Below are 24188 nucleotides of genomic sequence, written 5' to 3'. Positions count from 1 at the left end.
TCAGGATTCACTCCTCCAGCATGGTTCTATGACAAATCTTCAACCCCCAGTTTACCACTAAGATATTTTAAAGGTGCTTCCTGTTTCGATTTTAGATTTACTGGTAAATGCTTCAGAGTTTTGCTTATTAGCAACAGCAACAAAAAAATCCCACCCTCCAGTATGGACAGGGGTCAGTGGACGTATAAGACTTGGAACTGAAGGATGCTGGATGACACTCATTTCTATAATCAAAGTGACAGGCCTGTTCCAATGTGTGCTCTTTTAGGTCCAATCAACCAACCAGACACCAATAAAGTCCCCCAGTCTCCTAGTGTCCTTTACATTCCTGTCATCTATCCACATCACATTTTGTCACGTTCTGACCTTTATTTCCTTTGTTTTGTCATTATTTAGTATGGTCAGGGCGTGAGTTGGGTGGGCAGTCTATGTTTGTTTTTCTATGTTTTGGGGTAATTTCTATGTTTCGGCCTAGTATGGTTCTCAATCAGAGGCAGGTGTCATTAGTTGTCTCTGATTGAGAATCATACTTAGGTTGCCTGGGGTTCACTGTGTGTTTGTGGGTGATTGTTCCTGTCTCTGTCTTTGCACCAGATAGGGCTGTTTTGGGTTTCCACATTTCTTGTTTTTGTTAGTTTGTTCATGTGAAGTGAGTTATTAAAACATGAATCAAAACAACCACGCTGCACTTTGGTTCGCCTCTCCGTCAATGGAAGAACTCCCTTACACATTTGCATATACTGATTTATGTCTGTCTGTCTCATCCACTCACCTAAGTAAATGGATAGAAATTCCATTTATTGTGAGATGTCAATTAAATCGGTTGACAAAGGGAGAATCCAGACACAGCAATTTGGGACGCTTTCTTCTTCTCAGCATCTGTAGCTGCATGGTTATCAATGGTGTTTTGATATCAAGGGAGAGAGAGAGAGGTGTTGACTGACAGTTCTGGCCAATGCTCGCGCTACCGAGATCACAACTGACGGACAGTTTCTGTGGGACAGAGAAAGACAAGAACTAAGGTAAAGAAAAAGAAAGTGTTGCAGTAGCATATAATTATCCTACCAGCTTCAATAGACTGTTGAAATGAATTTGGCCAAACCTTTTGTGGCTCCCCTTGCCTCCGTATTAATAAATGGTTGTTGTTACAGTTCTATATTCAGCCTGCCTGGCAAACAAAGAGGCCATTTAACATAGTGAAAGTAATTACGTTATTTTCAGGCAGCAATGAGTTATTGGAGGACAATGACTATTGTTTGTAGTGTTGGGAGGACTACCATAGAGTGTGTCTGTGGGGGCGGTGTCGGTGAAGATTTAGCATTTTGGGATATTTTGAAAGGAACGAAGGGGCCATGGGATGGAAGTTCCATGTACCAGAGGCTGAAATGAACCTGACTCCGATTGGGGACAATGTCTCAGAGCCAAATTTAAAGGGCAGTCCCACTGACTTCGACATTTCCTCTGGTTTTCTCATTGAACTACTGTAGCAACAACTATCGGTCTTTAGGCCTCTTTCAGCTCTCTCAAGAACAAGTAATTACGTCAGCTAAAATAAATAAAAAGTCTGTCTCTGTAATCACACATCTCCATGTGTAAGTATTAATGCATCGCTTCACACTGCGTACTAAACCAGCCCCAGACAATCTTTGTCAACAGCAGATCAATAAATAATTTGCAAACGGCCTTCATTGCAGAGAGGATCATTTCCATCCGGAACCTGTTGAAAACGAGACCCAAGGGGGACGACGCCATCCATTAGAGCCACATCAAAATGAAAGTTGCCCCGTGTGAAAGGGACTGGCAGAATAGAGGTTGATCATAATTGCCTAGTTCGCGAGGGCCTGGGCAGATTTCCTCTGCCAAATCTATTCTTCCAATCCAAATCTGTCTCCGATCAGCCTGTTCTCAAGGCTGTGTGGTGTGATGATGCTGCTAGCTTCAGGGAGGAGGGAAGCAATGGATAGACTCCATTCTGCCTGCTTGGCTTCTCTATGGAGGAAGACTGAGATTTTCAGATTAATGAAAGCTCGCCTCCTTTCCCTGTCAGGGGCAATATCTTCATGCCAGATATTGTCTCTGTGTTGTTACCACTAAACATTATTCCTCCCCCACTAGCCCTCTTCACTGGTTTCTATTAAATACATATTGTGAAATAAAATCTGTGTCGTCTGGCCATCCGTTGTGTATTAATGTTCTCTCATAATTGCATGTGGACATGTTGTGGTTGTGTTCATAGCCATTAGATGTGTAAGCCTGTGGCAGAAGATGAATGGATCCTAAAGGCATTGTTGCCATGAACAGCAGGATGGACAGCTGTTCCCTCCCATGACAGTCATTTAACTTTGAGGAGAACCTGGGATAATCACTTGATATATTGGGTGTGTTTGTGCAGAGGCACTAGCGTCATATGGTACATTGGAGGAATAGGAGGCAGTAAAGTGGTTTAATCCTTAATAACGTTAATGGAGTAATGATTTTTACTTATGTAGTTGTTTGCCGGTATTCATTTTAAAAACCCTTTTTAACGTACATTTACACTATCAATGACTGGTTGAGGTTTTCAAGCATTGGTTATTGGTTATTGCCTACACTTCCCCATGATCAAAATCATGGTCACCAGTATAATGGCTCAGAAATCCAAATGAAGTCCTACCTGAGTGGCCTCCCACCAGCACTCCCTCTCCCCTCCCCTCTCCGCCCCAGCTCAACCCCGTCCCCATGTCTTTGATGTCTGGAGTAATTAGCCATCACCTGTGAAGTAGAGAGGGGAACCAAGGCACCTCCGTGTAGCACTCCATTTTTCCTGCTAATGATGATAGTTTCTTCCAGGCAACGTTCCAGCGCATTGCCTATCAAATGTGGCGAAACGTGCGGCCCAGACCTCCACAGTGGCACGGCCCGACAGGAGAGATACCTACCTGCAGGATTTTATTAGCCTCCTTGCTATCTCCTCCTCACAAGACTGACCCGAGAAAGGTCAAGCGCAATTGCTTTCGGATGTTGATTCTTCCTCGCTGTGGATCAATTTGATTTGCGAGCACCATTTTGGAAAAGAGAAAAATGGGTACACAAATGATGTGCCCACAAATAGAGGCTGTTTTAATACAAAATAATTGCTAATAATCAGCAATGATACATTGCACTGTATGTAACTCATTGCTGAATGAATGATATTGCTCCATGGTGCCTTACAGTAGTAATGCTTATCTTGTAATGCTTGTTCTTTATGGCAGATGTACATTGTCATTACCCCCACTTACTTTGATTAAAAAGCCATCTTTACACAAAGGGGGGCAACGTAATACCCCTCCCCCATTGATTTTATGAAGCTTGTTGCTGCATATCAGAATGGCAATAAAGCCTCTACACTGTGCCAATGTCAGTCCACACCTCTGACAAGCTTGTATATTAAATGCCTGCTATGGGATTTAGTATAATGTAAAGGCATTAAGATGTTCCTTCATTTATTTTGAGGGGAAGGGTTGGGAGGGTTGGGCAAGAGAGTAATTGTGAGATGTTCCGTAGGGTCCATTGGATTGTGAATAAATTGTACAACCTTGTGTGAAGTCTTAGCCATTTAATAAACACACAGCCTTTTCCCTCACTGAGCAACGGATAGGTGGGTTAAATAAACCACAATTTATGAGAATGATTCCAATATCATCCGTATGATAATTGGTTTCTTCTGCTCTGCCGTGAAGAAATGCTGTTCGCTGACCATTATTCCAAATTGCAGTGAACATCACAGAAACAATGTAACACGGTATTTTGACCTCTTTGCATCAGACCATTGTTGAGCTAACCCCCACACACACTTCAACTCAACAGTTTAACCTACCACCTAACTGAGCTTTTAGTTGTCACTTGCTTGAGCTCGTTCAATCGATAGACCACGCCAGGTCGTGTCACATTACAGTCAGATGTCTCCATTGAGATCAAATGGGCATCTTGGCCTTTGTATGGAAAACGCTCCGGAAGACATATGTGATGAACCTGCCCTTTCAGGGCAGCAGAGTGGACTAGTGGTCAACAGAGTACGTCTGCTCCCTGGACAGTCACAGACAGCCATGGATTGTCTCGAATGCTGTCAATTCTTGGTTCCCAGAAGGTTTCAGGTAGGTTAAGAATAACATTCCACTACCTCTTTTTTTTGTCCATTTTCTTCGTTTTCTTAGACAGCAACTCTATTATAATCTGAACGTTAGGAACGTTCTTCCTCATCTCCTTGCAGTCCACCTCTATGACAGCGACCCACCCTGCCTGGCTGCATCTACATCAACGTAGGATGCATTGTAAGTGTAAAAAGGTTGGTCATTGTCGCATGCTACTTTAAGGCCTGTCATAGAGCCGGCTCCCTCTGTGCTCAGCCAAGGAAATTAATTGGAGACATGAAAGGTGGAGTAACATTTTGTGAGGTGAGCTCAAAAGTTACACATATAACCTAGCTGGTAATCAAAGGCCAAACCAGTGGAATGAAATGGCAGGAAGGGACAGAGTAGCAATTCAGGAAATGATTACTTACCTGCAGCAGTACCCCCGAGGGCAAGAGAGGACTATGAACGACATAGGCAATCAACAAAATTGTGTTGAAAAAGTGTCTCGAAAAGGTTCACGATTAATAATGGCGGCGTTCGTTTTGGCTGAGGTGTGCAACCTTGCGTAAAAGGACGAACCTGTTGACATCAATTATGAAAGGTGCAAATCTATCCATTAACTTGAGTACTTTGTAATTTATATTAATTTAATCTTGTTCACACTTCCACTGTGGTACTGTAGCTCTTAACCCTGTCAATAGATGAAAGCCCAAATCCTTTTCTCTCATTTCAGCTCATATTCCCCAGTTCAAAGCTATTTGCCACATATCTCATTCAGAGCTTCTATCAAACTTCTGAAATACTTGGATGAAGGACCATACAAGCTCAATATTAAAATGCATCAAAACTTCTAAATTAATACTGATTTGACTACTCCACAGTTCGACTGAGTTGTATATAGCCAAACTTTGGCCTTATAGAAGAGGTTATCCCTGGCTTTCTCTGGCTTGCTGTACTATCAGTGTGCTCCAGAGAGTACCAGTATGCTACAGAGACAGTTATTCTGACAGAACCAGTCCAACTAACAGAGGGAGCCAGAGGGAAGGTGCTGTATGTGTCCAGCGTAAATACCAAACTCTGATCAAGCCAATCATGGCGCCCTGCGAGCATCGTCTGATTGGCTTGGCCTTGCATCAGGGAACACCCCCCCCCCCCCCCTCCCCCCGACGGCCATTACAGAATCCCATCATGGCCAGAGTCATTTTCTCTCTCTTGATTTCTGGTTCCAGTGAGAAACCAAGTGTGTGATCAAACTAAATGCTACTTGTTACATTTAGGCAGTGTTGACTTCTAAATGCCTTCTGTCTGGCCGAACTGGGCTCTTATGTCTGCCGAGCTGGGCTCTTATGTCTGCCGAGCTGGGCTCTTCTGTGTGGCCGAGCTGGACTCTTCTACAGGCCTGCAAATGGGGAGGAAGGCCTGGGGAGTGGGGAGGCAGGCCTGGGGGGTGGGGAGGCATGCCTGAGGAGTGGGGAGGAAGGCCTGTGGAGTGGGGAGGAAGGCCTGTGGAGTGGGGAGGAAGGCCTGTGGTGTAGGGAGGAAGGCCTGTGGAGTGGGGAGGAAGGCCTGTGGAGTGGGGAGGAAGGCCTGTGGAGTAGGGAGGAAGGCCTGTGGAGTGGGGAGGAAGGCCTGTGGAGTGGGGAGGAAGGCCTGTGGAGTGGGGAGGAAGGCCTGTGGAGTAGGGAGGAAGGCCTGTGGTGTAGGGAGGAAGGCCTGTGGAGTGGGGAGGAAGGCCTGTGGAGTGGGGAGGAAGGCCTGTGGAGTGGGGAGGAAGGCCTGTGGTGTAGGGAGGAAGGCCTGTGGAGTGGGGAGGAAGGCCTGTGGAGTGGGGAGGAAGGCCTGTGGAGTAGGGAGGAAGGCCTGTGGAGTGGGGAGGAAGGCCTGTGGAGTGGGGAGGAAGGCCTGTGGAGTGGGGAGGAAGGCCTGTGGAGTGGGGAGGAAGGCCTGTGGAGTAGGGAGGAAGGCCTGTGGAGTAGGGAGGAAGGCCTGTGGAGTGGGGAGGAAGGCCTGTGGAGTAGGGAGGAAGGCCTGTGGGGTAGGGAGGAAGGCCTGTGGAGTGGGGAGGAAGGCCTGTGGAGTAGGGAGGAAGGCCTGTGGAGTGGGGAGGAAGGCCTGTGGAGTGGGGAGGAAGGCCTGTGGAGTGGGGAGGAAGGCCTGTGGAGTGGTGAGGAAGGCCTGTGGAGTAGGGAGGAAGGCCTGTGGAGTGGGGAGGAAGGCCTGTGGAGTGGGGAGGAAGACCTGTGGGGTAGGGAGGAAGGCCTGTGGAGTGGGGAGGAAGGCCTGTGGCGTAGGGAGGCAGGCCTGAGGAGTGGGGAGGAAGGCCTGTGGAGTGGGGAGGAAGGCCTGTGGCGTAGGGAGGAAGGCCTGTGGAGTGGGGAGGAAGGCCTGTGGGGTAGGGAGGAAGGCCTGTGGAGTGGGGAGGAAGGCCTGTGGCGTAGGGAGGAAGGCCTGTGGAGTGGGGAGGAAGGCCTGTGGGGTAGGGAGGAAGGCCTGTGGAGTGGGGAGGAAGGCCTGTGGCGTAGGGAGGCAGGCCTGAGGAGTGAGGACTCCTCTTGGACAGAGGTCGGTCCCTCTGCTAGATGTACAAAGGGAGTTCAACAGGGAATCAGGAGGAACAACACTTCTGCTGTTTTGTTTATAGTTAAAATGCATTGCCCAATTCATTTTATTTTTGTAAATGGCCTCCATTACCAATCAGTGCAATCCACATTGCATCTGTATAGATTAGAGACCCCTTGTCGATTAGGATTTGGGCTGGGGGCTGTGAGGGAAATGCAAATGAATGATAATTGAGCCGATCATCTGATGAATCTCTGAATCCATTAGATAACTAAGCACCAGTAGATCACTGATGAAACTGAGGAGGGTCCATTAATTCCCTAATGAAAGAGGTCTCCTCCACTGGGGGTGTGACAAAGGGACTTGCTAATGGACCTACCTTAGCACAATCATGCTGTTAGTCTATTGCTCCCCCCAACTGAAACCAAAACTATTGAAGAGCTTCTGTTGTTGTTCGTGTCGAGTTTGTCATCCTGTTGGCTCTATAGTGAATTACACAGAGGTGGAAAAATCTCAAATCTGAACATGCAACAAGCAAAGAAAGATCCATCCTCCACTGTGAAGTGTATAGCACTCAGCAGTTGATCAACGTCGCTGTTTTGCGTTTGAGGGCATAAAGCACCTTTAAAACATTAAAACGGATAGGCCATTGGGGAAGATGGTGCCTGGTCCCAAGAGATCACACACACACACCCTCTCATAGAACAGCTATTTTTAGCCCTGGCTCGACACCCTCAAATGAGCCATATCTTGTGCTCTGCTTAGCCAGGTCCTTATTTGGAAAAGCAAAGAGTCAATGAATAGCAATGAGGCTGATCCCACTGGGCATTTGAGCTCTATTCTGGGACGATAACTATGGGCAGCCTCCAAGGGGGAGAGCGAGCAACCTCGTGTTTATTTCCCAGCCAGTTATTTTCTCCTATGCCGGAGAATGATTTGTCTAATCTCTCATGAAATACCTTTTTAGTGGAGGAACGGCGGTGACGACACTCAAAGTCCTTCTGCTGGCCACTCCCAAATATCATTGGCTAATTAATGGCTATTTTACAGCTCAGTCTCCTGGAGCAGAATGGACTCCTCCTATGCTATTTATTCTCAGCCATAAAGAATCATAAAACAATAAATGTTTTTTTCTCCTTCATCTACATGGAAACAGAGAGACGTATTCATTTTTGTTTTGGACAGAAACGGGAATTCCACTTTGGTAGTCTAAATAAGCATTCAAGCGGCAGTTCTTGAGGGAGATCGAAAGGAGGAGAAACTTTCAAAAGTTCAGCAAAGTGAATCTTAAGGGGGTTTCAGAGATTGTTGGAATCTGTTTCAAATGTTAATCACTCCTAGTCACCCCTGTCTGAAGAGAAGGTGCTGTCAGTGAAGTTTAAAATAAGCTTGGAGATGTGCCAGGTCTCTGTCCTGTTAGATGCCATGTTTCCACCCTTCCACACTCTTCCACACACCATGGACAGCCAATTAGAGGAGATTTCTGTCCATAAGCCCCAGCTATGTCAGAAGTATGACCAGTGACAAGGTGTAATGAGACACATGGCCTTTCCCTGCTGGCATTAGTCAGCCTAAGAACAACCACAGCCACAATGCCCGACCGAGTTCAACTTCTGCACACCCGGATGATCAAAGAGCCCCATTTCTGTTGAAGCACAAAATGTAATCGCTTGACACCCTCTACCAAAGGTAACAAACAACTTTCAGGATGGTTACCCCTCACAGCCTGTTTCTCATCAAGTGTTTGTTGTGCCCAATGGAATCCCGCAGCAAAGGATGCCAATTCTTTCCCTCAGGTGGAGGAGAATGGTCTTCTGCTCTGGGTCCACAGGGGCCAGTTGGGCTGCATTGTCACCCTAAACAACAAAGGGCCGTACTGAGTTCCTGGGATCATTATTCTCTCATGAATTACCCACAACCCCCGCAAAAAACTCCTTCCCAAGGCCGTGAGGTGGCACACCGTCGATGGGTTGTTGTGTTTCTTCACCGACGAGGATGATGCTCATGGTTTATGCATGGAGGTCTTTTCTCTTTGAAACACAGAGAGACAGAGCAGCGTGAGTGGCGCCATAGAGCCTGAGTGAATGCTTCGAGATCTGTTTATTGACATCTGGTTGTTTTCTATTCTTCTCTGTAATCCATGGCAGCCCTGGTTGTTGTCATCGTCTGAACCTGGTTGAGTGGCTGGGATCCATTTTGTGTCTTTGTGTGTGCTTCATTGTCTGCCATCTGCCTCCTGAAAATGAAACCACCATGTCAATTTCTGTGTCCTTTTGTTCTGGCACAGATCACTCGCACCCACCCTGAAATGGGAAATGGATGTGACTTACATAGGACTGCGTGAGGTTTTGAAAATAATTCAATGTATTTTATGTTAGTATCTAAGAGGGTGGTATTGTTATAAGAATATGTAGCTGTATTCAACTTTGCAAAAGAAAAGTGTTCCATTTTGATGCACTGAGTGCTAAACCGAGCCAAATGGAATACTGTTCTGGCTGCAACCGTGCCATTAGACAAAGAGGTAGAAAGGTTATTTTAAAAAGCCTCCCATCTGTACATTTTTATGGCTCCGAATCCGTCAGTACTTCTAAATGAATAGGGTCACCTCTACGTCAACATTGTGAAGTAAAACCCAGTAATATGCCTTCAGTAAAAAGCTACAATGCTGCCACTTCAGCTATCTTTGGCTTTATCCAACACTGACTGAATCAGGAGTGTATTCACAGCTCTTAGTTATCACTCACTGGAGTTTGAGTCGTGTGAGTGCATCATCACTAGGCTGTGAAAGGAAAATGTCACCTCCACAGGAACAGGATGGAGAGGAGAGGGGCCTCTTAAGTGGAAGTACATTGTCGTCAATGCTTTACAAAAACAAAATGAATTAATCACAAAGGTTGTTTGCTATCACGCACAGCCTTGAGCAATTCAATCACACCAGGGCGCCATTAGTGCTGTTGCCAAGTTTGAAAAAAGTACAAAGATGGAAACATGTATGAGGTCATTAGTGATGTCATACATTTTGGCATGAAGAGGATCTCTATGGTTGAACGACCTTTTCTTCAATTCACTGATCATTGTCCGTCTTTCATCAATCCACATCCAATGTAAAACCAACCCCAGTAAAATAAGTTCAATGTCTGACAGAAGCTAAACTGGATTTATTGGCTAATGGTTGTGATATCCTGTACAGCTTCTGGTTGAAGGCCGTGGGCAAGGTGCATTTTGAGAGTACAAGCAGAACCACAGTGGCACAGTTACAACTCTATTTCCAACAGAATTGTTGACTCAGCCAAGTCAAGGCACAAATGGGATCTTCCACAGAGCCAAGCTTGTTTGATCAAGTCATCTGTGACACATCACGCTGGGAAGGTCTTTGTTTAAGTCAGTGCCGTCTATTACATAACCCATTATGATGTATGCTGTTGCTTATATATGATTTGAGAAGCATGTGTAAGGCATATGAAGACCTTATGAATGCTCTATAAAGCCTTTATAAGGTAGTTATCTTGTCTCGGTGTATGCATATTCGTGTGCATCTACAATTACTTTAAAAGCCACTTGATAATATTCAAAGCTCATGGCTGAAATGGAAATGTGTCAACTTTTCTAAACTGGCAACTTGTTTTTGCAACTGCCACATGATGAATCTAGGGCATGATGATGAATGTACCTTTTGCATAATGCAATAGTATGATGAAGGAGTAGGGATAGGAACTTTAGTCTGACAATGTTAAAAAGATCCATTCTAAGCATCATGTCTGACAGCATCCTTTTACAAGTCACCATCTTTTCAACACCACTGTCTGTCAGATTGACAGGCCAGTAAAACAACGGGAAATCCGTCCTATTATTCACAACATACCCAACATATACACGTGTTAATCTCACTTATTCTCCACATTTAAACCCAGTTAGTGAGATGGGAGTGCATTTTCATGTCAAATTAGCGGTTCCACGTATGGAAACACCATGTCGCTGTTCATGGTGCTGAATTCACATAGGTAGCATACGATGTAAACAAATCAGAACAGGCTACCTTTACTGGGCTACCTCTATAAACATACAAATAACTGACTTTCGCTCATTAAGATACAATAATAGGAGTCATACCATATATGCTACTATATGACTAGTGCAATGACGCGATTCACATAGAGAAGGAGAAAGAGAAGCATATGATCATTGGTTGAATACAATTCGGCAGTCTGTTGCCAGACGTGGGCATACTCACTACATTAGTCTATGGATCTTATGGCTGGATGCGATTATCAGTAACATCCGTGGATTTAGTAGGTGAGTAGCTCATCCTTTTGATGTGTTAGCTGAAACAAAATCGAGCAACATTGTGAGAAAATGAAATATATATTTTGCCCATTCATTTTGAAGGACACGTGCTTATTTGTCTGCCACATTGATGTGTTGCCGCTTGATCTATGGGTGTTCTTTTGTTCATGGTTGGAGCGATCATTGCATATACATAAAAATACTATACAATACTATACATACTTAACATTAGATATCCTTCGTTTTCGAGACAGAATAAGCGTGTTCTGTAAAGGAAGCATCTTTGATTGACCTGGCAATGAGCCAATCTCTTATTGTAAATTGGTTGGTGCTGACCAGGGTAATTTAAACAAATAGAAAGTCAATTTGAGCGAATTAGTGGTTTGTTTATTGGCAACAATCTGACAATTATTTAGGTAAAAAATGATAGCCTTCCCTGTTCGGTGGTAAGAACAATGAAATCGCGCTTGTTTTCTTGGTTCGCTTTTTAAATATTGTAGTTTAGAGACATTTGCATTCGAATGTGTTTCGAAGCCTTACCACAAAGGTTGAAATAGTGATAATGGTTTCTTTTACATTCAGTGCGTTTCCATGATCATAGTTTATGGTTGCAAATAGAGGCATGAATAGCCTATGCCATATATACTCTACAGCTGCGTTCCCCAACTGACGATTTTATTTGACCAGCAAATCAGCTCCAAGGGATTAGAATTGTGGAAATCTGTTTCAAAGTATTCCCATGTATAACACAAACATGGGATCTATTCAAATGTAAGAAATGTTTCTAATTATTATGTTCTAGTAACATATTATGTCTGTTTTAGCCTTCTTGCGGTCAATTTATATATATATATATATATATATATATATATATATATATATATATATATATATATATATATATATATATATATATATATATATATATATATATATATGCCAATTTACAAATGATTATGTTCTGGCCCCTTGACCATCCAAGAAAAAATCGTCCCGCAGCTGAATCTAGTTGATGATCCGTGCTCTACAGGTCAACATGCCTCTCTCAGTAGGTTTGTGTGTTGGCTTCAACAACCTCCAACTATCAAGCTTTTCTTAATTACCAGAATCCATTTCTATTACCAAGCCTCTCTGGAGTACACACCTACTTCTTTCTCACGTTTAATTTGTGTGCACTTCTACGCACAGGTCCTTATTTGGTCATTCAGATAATAATAATAATGCAATCTTCCCTTTTCAGATCTGACGTGGTATCCCCAGTATGCTAATTAACGGGTATCGTATTGGCTCAATGTAAAACTCGTGCATTTGGGCTAGAGCAAAACTGTTATTCACAACACAATGAATCAAATGTTCAGATGAAGGTAACAGTTGTGAGGGCTACTGGGAGTCTAGGTTCCTCTGCTGTCAATACGATCGTTCTCTGGACTAGTTTCTGCTCACATTGCTGTTTTACCACGCTCACCTACTTCAACGCTATACAGTTTTAGACTTGAAGCAGAAGCTCCTATTCAGACAAGAGGGAGGCTTCTTCCTTTGTGAGAAAACACACTCATAGTCATGTTGGAGTTCACTGCGCCACTGTTTTATGTTGCCTTGGCCTACTTTCACTCTTGTACAGTGTGATTCTCTCTCTCTCTCTCTCTCTTCTCTGTGACTGCTGCTCTCTGCTGACCCCCGTCTCGTTCTCTTGGATGGCCCTAGGCAGTTGTGCCTTTATATTGAATGTGTTTGGTCCCGTATGCCAGATCTAATACCACTGTCTGTCTCTTTTGCAGTGAAACAACCATAGGAAGAACAAAAAGGAATCTCCACCGACTGAAGACGTTGTAAGTGTCTGATTACATTTTTCCTTGAATCAACATTAACATTTCACAAATTGTGTTGTGCTTGCAGTGGTAGATATTTCTGGCAACACCATCCCATCCCAAATCTAATGAAACAACCTTCAAATCTGTCCATTTCGACTTTAAGATCAACAAATAACCTTAAATTCATTCGATTTTCATCTCTCTTATCAAACTTAAGAGAACAGATGAATATACATATAGGCCTACTCAATAAAGTAGAATTTTTCAAAAGCCTTTATATATTGTCGCATGCAATAATCTGTACTCTTAATAATCATAATTCTTCTTCTTCTTCTTCTTATATTTAGTAACTCCACTGCAGTTCCCCGATTTAGGAATACCACATGTTGCTCGACCTTTTGCGTGAATCACAGGTTGATGTCAATGGGAGATTTATGCAAAATGTGGCTTATATGCTCTTACTGTATCTACATGCATTTAGCCTATAGCACCTGAGCAGTACACACACAGTGAGTTACCCCATGGGACATCTTATTGAAACATTTTAAAAGCAGCTGACGCACATACTGTCACTCAACTTACCGTATCAAGTTAGTGAATTGACCAGGGAACCAGAATCCAGAATGCCTGATGTCCTCTGGTCTCGTTTGGGATGCAGACATTGTACTGCTGCCTGCTCTAATGAGATCTCTAGGCTGGAGAATCTAATATTCACCACCGAGGCTACAACATGGCCCCCAAGCCAGTGGCTCTGGGGACTGTATGTTAATCCAATGGAGTGGAGTCATCTGTGATCAAGAAGAACTAGAGAGGCAATAGAATAGAGCCACACTCCAGAGGAGAATGTTCTGTAAGGGATCTGTAGTGTGTGTCACATTACCAATAGATGGCAGTGAAACATGATGACTTCTTCTCTTCACAAGTCCTGATTTAGGATCAGTTTTTCATTTTAGATCACAAGGAATATGATTACATGAACAGGGCAAGATGATCCGAGATAAGCAGTCTTATTCTGAGTCGCTTGACACATACGGCCCTTCATCTTTACAGTAGAGTATATATGTTTGCTCATTTTTGCTGATGGCTGGTGGCTGGTTTGGAAGGACAGGCAGCTACAGTACAGAGATGAGTAATTAACACTGCCTCATTTGACATGATGGAGTACCCAGTGTGTGTGTATGTGTCCCAATGCGTCTTCAAGGCTCTTTGCTGCTGTCTCCCCACCACCACCACCCTGATCCCCATCGCCAGATCCCCCAGCCTCATCCTATTAGCTGGCATATTAACCACCACCCATGTTTTATGATCGGGACATAATCCCACCCTGTCATGGTGGTCTGTCATTATAGTAAGACAAGTCTCCTTGCTACCGTCCTTGTGTTTACTCTTTTCCAAGTGAGTCCCTCCTCTTCTCCACATAGCCTCCCCACCTTTGAGGCAGGGACAGGGGTGTACTGGCAACAATCACACCCCCTTAATACATTTAGATCCAGGACATAATCCGGACAGTGTTTCCTGACATTAAGTGCATATCCACACCTGACATGTTGTTGTGGGAGATGGGCCAGATCTGATGGGAGGACAGTAGCATGTTTATAGGCTCTCTCACCACCAAGGTCGAGCCTGTCAGTGTGTCAGTGTCTCATAACACCTTCCATAGGCTTTGGGCTTCGGGGCAGTCGCCTGGCCCTGTTCCACAACACTGATCCTGGCGTGATTCTGACAATCTCACCCTCTGTCTGGGGGAAGCCCTATGAGGGTTCCCATCACCTGCCTCTACTTGTGTTCTCCATTGATTAGTGTGGGAGACTGGGATTGCAGTGTTTAGAGAGCTTGCGCCCACATAGATTATGCTAAATGGTATCAGTATAAGATATTGTCACAATCACAGATTTGCAACAAAGCCATGAAGTATTGGGTTTGAGCCAGGTGACGAGTTGAACCAGGGAACACTTGTTATGATTTAGTGTTTTCCTCTGATACTTGTTATTAACTTTACAGTTTACCGGCTCACTGAGAATCATCAATCTGCTGGTGGATGTCATCTTGCTCTCAGCTCCCAGCTGCTTGGAGAGACTGACAACCATCTCATTCACTCAGTGCTCAGTCAGTCATATCTCCCAGGGAGAGAGAAGTGAGTGGGATGGAGATAAGTCCTGCAAGATGGAGACCCATCATTTAATGCAGAGCAGATAGACATGCAACAGAAAACATTCACGGTCACACAGATTGATACGAACAACGTTGAATTCACTCTTGAGCATCGTAGTACTGTTTTGGTGTGAATATAGCACAGGGATTAGAGACAATTATAAACTGGGTGGTTCAAGCCCTGAATGCTGGTTGACAGCCGTGGTATGTCAGACCGTATACCACAGGTATGACAAAATATACATTTTTACTGCTCTTATTACGTTGGTAACCAGTTTATAATAGCAGTAAGGCACCTCAGCTGTTTGTGGTATGTGGCCAATATATAACGGCTAAGAACTGTATCCAGGTACTCCGCGTTGCATCGTGCTTTAGAACAGCCCTTAGCCATGGTATATTGGCCATATACCACACTCCCCAGGGCCTTATTGCTTAATTATAAAATTGACAGAAAAACGTTGGTTCACAGAGTGTTGTAATTGATATGAGGAGCAGTGAGGATTAGGTGTAAGGAGGGTTTATGGGGATTTTTTACAGGTTGGATCCATCTCCCTAGCTGTCTATAACCAGACTGACTACGTCCCCCTCCAGAGTGCATTAAGGTCTCTCAGAGTAGGCTTTCAGACCAGACCCATTTTAGACATAGTTCTCTCTCCCTCTTTGGCCAGGGTATTACAGCAACCAAAATGAGCTCCTCTTTCTCCGCAGACAAGTTTAGCATACACCTGTGTTCCCTTGTCTAACGGGACAGGCTATGCTCCATGTTCCTCTTTTAATCTGGGGCAGTATAATATTTCATTTCCTTCCTAATTCGTTAAATCAGCCGCCGGGTCCCGCTTCTCAGATAGGGCCGGGGAGGCACCAAACGCAATTCACATCTCCTTCCTTCTCCTCGGTTTCTGCACCATGCAAAGCTCTGTGATTGTTCTTTAATAACAGAGTGTGGATGTATCCAGGTTGCCATTGTGGGGCCGTAATTTAATACCTAATGTTGTCCCTTTGAGGAAATGACAGGGAAATTGAGGGCTCGCTTTGGAATGAGGTCTTGCGTGGATACTGTTTCACTGAGAATAGGGCCTTTTTATCAAACAGAGTAGAACATTAGCAGTTTAGAACATTAGCAGTTTAACTTTGTCAATTCGAGTTCTTCGGTCGTTCTTTATCTTGGTCCAATTTGTAAGTCGCTCTGGATAAGAGAGTCTGCTAAATGACTTAAATGTAAATGTGTAGGTTGCCAAGTCAACTTCTCTCCTCAACCTTCATCCCAAGGAGCATTACGTTGCCTCAGCAAAATGGATGACTGAACGAAATGCAAATGCAAAGCATGGTGAACGACGACACTTGTCAGCATTAAGCAATGTCTAAATGATGCAAGGTCACGCAACGAGGTGGACACACTGAGGTCAGTGACTGACGAGTGAGAAAGGCATGTATGGCATTAGCCCTGGTGGACCTTAGCCTAATCTGTCAGGGAGTTAGACCCAGAGCGCTGCTACGCTGCTTAATGAGAACCGACCAATCACATCTAATCACTACTAAAGCCTGCATCTCCACTGGCCTGGTCGGGGTGCACACAGGATTGTGGAACCACACGTGGTCTAATGGCGCAAGCCTTTTATTTCATAGCAGCCATGAAGGATCAGCCCGTTTAGCTTGTCTCATCGCCTTCTTTCTTGCATCATCCGAAGTTTTCATCCCTTTATTTTGTATTTCTATCCACCTTCGTTTGCCACAGCATGTTGAATGTACTGTGTTTTTTACAGATACGTGTGCACTACACTGGGGGTTGGGCTGTGATGCTGTTGGCTGTGTGGCCTCTTCTTCTGGCTAGCAGACCGTGCTCAGTAACCAGTGGGCTGATGGGCATGTTTCTGTCAGCACAGGCTCTTGATCCTTATCCAGGGAGCAGTGAAACCACCCTCCGGTGAAGCTCAGGACAACGCTGATTGGGAAAAGCAACATCACTGTGTTCAAAATAGCTGCAGGGTTGTCACTTTCCAGAATGCTCCACTTCCCATGGCATTCGCCATGTCCTCTGTGATCCAACGCGTCTTGGACACATTGCGGTCACCATGCAGCTGGAGGAGATCTGAATAATGCAGAGATGAATCCTGCGAATGTCCCGTGAGAAAAGTGTGTTCCTTGAGAATATCGTCTAAGCTGTCCAGGACATGTTTTTGACTCATTAGCCTTGTTACAGAGGAGTACAGTATATCCTTTACCAACCGAGGTCAGGTGACCACTGCATTGTAGGTATTTATGTACCCAAAGACCAATGGAACCATGTCAGATTCAGAGGCTGTGTTGTTTTGAGCAACTCCCTGAACCATCCAAAGTTTTCTGTGTCTGAAGCTGAACTTCTCACAGGAGAACTCAACACATCTCCAAGATGGATTCCTTTTCATGTGTCTGGTCTGGCCTTATTTAAGCCAGGGGCATTTCTTGATCTGCAGGCTTCTCTTTCCTCAGCGGGAGAGACTCACTTCAAAGGTGTGGCCAGTAAAATCAGGGCATCTTCATGCTCAACCGCAAGGTCTTCTGCTGAATGTTCTACTGTCAGTGGGATTCTCTAAACTTTCTGCCCTGGATGTCAGATATTGGAATTGTGTTTTGATTCACCTGCAGCTATCGCGGTCACAGCATGTCTTCTCTCACATGTCTTGCTTATAGCTTTACACTCTCAAGTCAAGTCGTATTGATAGACTCTGCCCTCTGCATTGACCTCCATTACTCAGTGTAGGTAAAGAGCTACCACCTTCACATGATACCTCCAAACCTTCAATCTCCTATGCAAAAACAGCAGGAGAGAGAAAGAGCCAGCAAAAGAGAGAGAGGGAGAGGCAGAGAGAGCGAATGAGAGCTGGGGAGAGAGAGAGAGAGAGAGCAGTCCCTCGCATTAAGCAAATCTTTTCAAGTACGGTGGCAGCGCTATGATGAGAAAAAAATATCACTGAGGATCCTATCAGTGGGATCAGAGTGAGGATAGTATTAGTGGGATCAAAGTGAGAACTATGTAAAATATCTGAGCCAGGTTTCTTAAACTGTTCTGACATCAGCCAGCGGGGATTCATCCTGTCACGGTTTTCTTCCTGTGAAGGAGAGGCGGACCAAAACACAGCGTGGTTATTTTATACATCTTTAATAAAGATGATCACTTGGACAATGTATAATACAAAATAAGAAACGTGAAAAACTGAAACAGCCCTATCTAGTGCAACAAACACAAAGACAGGAAAAATCACCCACAAAACCCAACACCAAACAGGCTACCTAAATATGGTTCCCAATCAGAGACAATGACTAACACCTGCCTCTGATTGAGAACCATATCAGGCCAAACACAGAAACAGACAAACTAGACACACAACATAGAATGCCCACTCAGATCACACCCTGACCAACCAAAACATAGAAACATACAAAGCAAACTATGGTCAGGGTGTGACACATCCGGATGCCTCGTTGTGCCCAAAGCAGCTCCGTAGATCTACTAATGCTAAGTAACACTTGGTTTGTTGAAAATGTTATAGGTCACATTAGGAGGGAGGTTGAAATAGCTCTATTTGTGGGATGGGGAAATCTTTCTGTGTGTGTGTGGCAGGGGGATATGCAGCCTTAGTCCCTCTTTCCACACTTTTCAGGGGGTGTTATGGTGTTTTCTCCCCAGGATTAGTCCCACTGACTACAAGTGGGTCCACATTCACTACGGGGGAACAAACAGACTATGCAGCTCCACAACACTGTCAGACACACAATGTCTGTCTGGGACTTTCTTCTCTTCTCTTTCTTATCCCTCTCTTCCTGTGTGGAATAATGGCCTCCTCCATTCATTATCTCCCTCCTCTCCAGGAAATCAATAGCGATGATAACAAGCTGAAGAGAGGTCCTCAGTCAAAACAGCCCATTGAGCCTAAATGTCACTGTTTGGAGTCCAAGATTGATTTATTCTGGCAAAATACTGGTTGCTATCTTGGAATTGCCTCCTTTCCTCATTCCCTCCCTCCCTCCTTTCTTTCATTCTAATCACGATTCAGGAGAGTGTGCTTTTACTTCTCTGTACTTTGAAAGTCTCGTCCAAAGTTCAAGTAAGCAAACATTTTACTTCCTCAATCTCGGCCCGCAGGGGGCTTTAAACGAGAACTCCTAATAGACGGCCTGATTTAAGCCACCACAGCGCAACTACTTTAGACTCATAACGACACGCGCTGATGGCTTGGTTAATTACACTGAATTGTGTGTTTAGCAAACAATCTGTCTGGGAAATATTTAAACAGACTCAATCACAGTGATAATGCCTTTTCCACTTCAGACTTTGCAATCAGCAAAGAGCTCAGGGTCCAACTCTTGGATGGATCGACATGGCGACTCAGAACTTTCTTTAGGTGCTTTTAACGCTTAATGCTTTTAACCTCGGACACAGCTATGGGTTTTCAACAGTGTGGCGGTGTGTTGCCAATTTCATATGCAACTCAATGCACACAATATACCTCCATAACTTAATCTCACTCTGCCTCCGTGAGACCCTGCTAAGCTAATGGAGTCCGTAGTGGTTTTAAGAGGTAGTCCTTTTAGTGTTTTTCCCCACATCATTTGTATGTTTTATGTTTAATGTGCTTTCTTGGGCTCCTTTGGGATACAGCTCCATATCCATTCTCTCAGAATGAAGGTTGAATCTACTTTTGTGTTTTTAGGAACACATTATACATTTGGGTGCTGTTAGTCACATGAGTTTGTGGGAGAGTAAACTCATCTCCAGGCAGGGCCAGATGAATATACTGTAAGGGCTTACCGGGCCTGAAACTCCTGGGCCCAGGCCCGTGGTGGGGCCAAGAGGCAGCAAATTATTATTTATTTTAAAAATATATATTATTTTTTAATATATACTGTATATATTATATGTAGTATATATTGAGTATTTTTTCACTGCAACCTCCAATCACAGAAAGACTCAGCCTGCTGCTGCCGCTCTGCTAATCATCAGATGGGGGGATAGGAGGTAGGGGGCACCATGGGTAATTGGGGGGCCCTGCCTTAATTGGGTAACTGATAACATTTTTAAAAACAGCTTCAATGTGACTTGGCATAGATTCTACAAGTGGACCTAAACCATGCCAGGAAAATGCACCCCACACCATAAAACATACTTTGTATCCCTTGTTCACTCATGTGTTTCCTTTATTTTGGTAGTTACCGGTATGCCTACAGTTGGGAAGGCTGCTGTTTGGGCAGCATGCAAGCCATAGACATATCATCCATAGAAGGGTTTTATAACCTCTTACTGTGGCAATTTGCCTGCTAAACTCATGGGTACACTAGCAATGGCTGCCAGTCCTGACTTGAACGAGAAGTGCCATCTATGGATTATCTTTCTATGGTTGGTTGCGGCCTATGATTTCTTAATCCGGCGCTGTCCCCAGGCTATTGCGCACAGCTCATATAAGCCTGGGACATCAACGAATCAAAGTTGGCCTTAGTGGGAGTGACCATAGAATTATATGGCTGTGATTTTATAGAATAAAGCATTTGCCATCATTAAATTTGAGCAAATCACACAACTGAGAGGCGGGTCTCTGTAAACGAGGTGCCCACCACGCATACAGGGGAGGATTAGGGGGAAGGTGTTGTGGGAGATGATTGGTTGGTAGATTAAGCCGATTAAGCCAATGCCTATGTACTGGGAGTTTCTCCCGGTTTTTCTGTATTGGCTAATGAAGGCAGAGTTTGCCGCCTTGGTATATCAGACTCTTTGCGCATTTGGGCGGCGGTGTCTGGGAACGAGATTATTGGGAGAGTAACATTATGGCGACAGGTAGCCTAGTGGTTAAGAGCGTTGGGCCAGTAACTGAAAGTTTGGGGACATACTGACTGGCAAGGTTCGTATCCCTTGCTTGCTAGCTAGCCAACTACGGCTAACTTACAGTCACGTCAAACAGTGCAGCCAGAATAACAACAATGTAGCTGCATTTGCATTTATTTAAGCTGTTTTCTAGTGACATTTATTTGGATACATCCATAACACTGAGCTAATAAGTCACAATTTCACCTGACATAGAAAATGTGCTCTGTCATCAGGACACTGTTGTTGATAGGAGATGCCTGCCTGCCTGTCTCATCCCAGGCAACTCATTCCAACTTCATCCCATCTCCAGACTCATTACTATGCGACAGCTGGAGATTGAATTTGAATATTGAAACAATGCTGCAAATATAAGAGAGATAGACAGGAAGGTTTATACAAATCTCTGTGGTGAAAACAAAATGTTAGTCTAAAAGAAATGTGAAAATGTCTAGATGCTTTTTATAGTGGAGATCAAGTTTATAAAGTGCCTGGTGAGCTGATGAGACAGTGGATTGTGCAGTCAGATGGAACAGAGTAAATAGACATTTTAATCTCATAGAGTTAGCGGAATATATTTTGTGGAATAGACACCGGCTGGAATGCGGTTCTAACCAACCAGCCCGTTGTGTACCTTCCGATAACTACCATCCAAATATGAATGGCAAAGGCCAATGAAAAACCAGCACCACACCATCACACAATGTCTTGTTCACAGAGGAATAGGAGGAGTAGGTCTGCTGATTGTGAGTTGACTAGGTCCCTGCAGACTCTACAGGCTGGGGGCTGCATCATTGCTCTGGTCTAGCTCCTGCTTCACAGAGGAAGAGGGAGAGAGATTTCTCAGCCCACGGACAGCAGAGCAGCCTGAAGCCAAAACACCCAGATGCTTATTTAATTCCATGCTGGCTCACAGTGGGCTGTAAATTGAACATGGAAGCATAATTCTGGGTGTCTGTTTGTTGTGTTTAAACACTGGCGAGCCGTCTGCCGGCGTCGCTTCATCAGCCGCCCCCCCGACTTCCAGGTGGATCTCCACCCCTCCTCGCTGCAGAGGTGTGTGGAGCAGGAGAGGAACCCGAAACCAGCCCAGCACACCCGCTAAGGGGGAAGGGGAAAGGAACTGAAAAATGTCTCAGCTCTGAAGAAACAGTGTTAATTTTGCACTGATGTCTGAGTCAGAAACTATGAAAAACAGAAGTGATTTCTCAGGGGAATGTCCGATTGAGGCCTGTGCTCACAGCGAGGTGTTTTGTAGCCAGCCATTGTATCAGGGCACCTGGCCTCTCCTCCACACAAAGACACAACGGTGCCGTCCCCTTTCCTCTCCAACGAGTCACAATAGTGGTGGTCACGAGGACGTCGGACATGGCACAGTTACCAACCCAGTGGGTGCCAGATGTGAAGGAAACCATTGTCGGATTGTAAGAGCTTGTCTTGATTATTCATTTAAACATGCCTTTGCATGTTCGGGTGGAACCACTAATAATGAGTCAATGTTCACAATGCAGAGTTGATCGAGGCGTCTATCACCTCACGCCTTGGAGCTGTCCTTCTTTCTTGGAATTGCCCCCACCCAATCTCCCCACTCCATGCCTTCTCAGAATGACCCAACAAGGATACACCCTTTGTCCATTGGGATCTTACTGACTGCGTACTGTAGGAGTGTAACCTGCATGCTATTTTGGTAACTGGATGCCACATGCTACTGCAACTAAACAGGTAGTGTAGTGCAAAATGGAGGTCATTGGCAACCCTTTCTGTCTTAGTACTTCACTATGCCCTTCCTCTTTATGTCGGACGTGTGCTCTCTGTTGTCAAACATAAGAAGTGGTGGCAGATTTGAGCCTCCATTTGCTTGTAATTAGGATTATCCATAATCTCAGAGGGTGAGTGAAAGTCTGTTATAAACTTGGTGGTTGGAGTCCTGAATGCTGATTGGCTGAAAGCTATATACCATGGGTATGAAAAACAGGTACTTTTTACTGTTCTAATTACTTTTGGAATCAGTTTATAATAGCAATAAGGTACCTTGGGGGTTTGTGGTATATGGCCAATATCCCACGGCTAAGGGCTGTATCCAGGCACTTTGCGTTGCGTCGTACATAAAGAACCCTTAGCCATGGTATATTGGCCATATACCACACCCCCCTCAGGCCTTATTGCTTAAATATACTCTGCTGTATTGGTTTTATTTGTTATTTTCTACCTAGTTTATCACACTCTTCTCCTCGTTGATGTCACTCGTCCGTTCACTCTGTATTAGGTGAGTGTTGAATGTCTATTAGCATTGCATGGAGAATAGGTTTGCAGTAGAGTTGCTAAGAAACCACAGAGCTTCCCCAGAATGTGCTGTTATTTCTGATAACCACGTCACGGCTTTCACACCTCCGAGAATAAGTACAGCAGCCTAGACTTTAAAGACAAGGAGACCAAAGGAAGACAGAGTAGTTCTCCCAAGGATGGAAAATCATTCTGTCTCCAGTAGATCGGAGAATTTTGAAAGATGAGCATGCATCGTTGAGCTCTATCAGCTTTTTGGGTTGTTTTTTTGATAAATCTCGCACAACAACACAGACATAGGCATATAAGCCATTTTTAGTGTTCTAAGAATGTGTTGGGAGCTAGCATAACCCTCATGTAACCCTCCGCTCACTGAAGAATGTGTTGGGAGCTAGCATAACCCCCATGTCACCCTCCGCTCACTGAAGAATGTGTTGGGAGCTAGCATAACCCCCATGTCACCCTCCGCTCACTGAAGAATGTGTTGGGAGCTAGCATAACCCCCATGTCACCCTCCGCTCACTGAAGAATGTGTTGGGAGCTAGCATAACGCCCATGTCACCCTCCGCTCACTGAAGAATGTGTTGGGAGCTAGCATAACCCCATGTCACCCTCCGCTCACTGAAGAATGTGTTGGGAGCTAGCATAACCCCATGTCACCCTCCGCTCACTGAAGAATGTGTTGGGAGCTAGCATAACCCCATGTCACCCTCCGCTCACTGAAGAATGTGTTGGGAGCTAGCATAACGCCCATGTCACCCTCCGCTCACTGAAGAATGTGTTGGGAGCTAGCATAACCCTCATGTCACCCTCTGCTCACTGAAGAATGTGTTGGGAGCTAGTATAACCCCCATGTCACCCTTTGCTCACTGAAGAATGTGTTGGGAGCTAGCATAACCCCCATGTCACCCTCTGCTCACTGAAGGATGTGTTGGGAGCTAGCATAACCCTCATGTCACCCTCTGCTCACTGAAGAATGTGTTGGGAGCTAGCATAACCCCCATGTCACCCTCTGCTCACTGAAGAATGTGTTGGGAGTTAGCATAACCCTCATGTCACCCTCTGCTCACTGAAGAATGTGTTGGGAGCTAGCATAACCCCCATGTCACCCTCTTCTCACTGAAGAATGAAATGTAGCACATTGAAATGTCAGCTCCTCTTAGTGTTGTC

General features: G+C 44.7%; 1 protein-coding gene across 3 annotated transcripts in view; it reads left to right on the top strand.

Moving 5' to 3' along the window:
- Nucleotides 1-24188, top strand: part of LOC123994457 (synaptotagmin-1-like) — a 215048-nt gene that overhangs the window by 69905 nt on the left and 120955 nt on the right. For 2 of the 3 annotated variants that reach the window (XM_046297068.1, XM_046297065.1), the window contains exon 2: nucleotides 12716-12766. The gene's annotated coding sequence lies outside the window, so the exon portion shown is untranslated. Of the gene's footprint in view, nucleotides 1-10860; nucleotides 10947-12715; nucleotides 12767-24188 lie in introns of those variants that run through there. The other variant, XM_046297066.1, reaches the window with a different exon arrangement.

This window comes from Oncorhynchus gorbuscha, linkage group LG14 (genome assembly GCF_021184085.1).
Source record: "Oncorhynchus gorbuscha isolate QuinsamMale2020 ecotype Even-year linkage group LG14, OgorEven_v1.0, whole genome shotgun sequence".
Classification (NCBI taxonomy): domain Eukaryota; kingdom Metazoa; phylum Chordata; class Actinopteri; order Salmoniformes; family Salmonidae; genus Oncorhynchus; species Oncorhynchus gorbuscha.
Note: the sequence above shows the minus strand (reverse complement) of the source record. Positions and strands in the feature narration are given on the sequence as shown.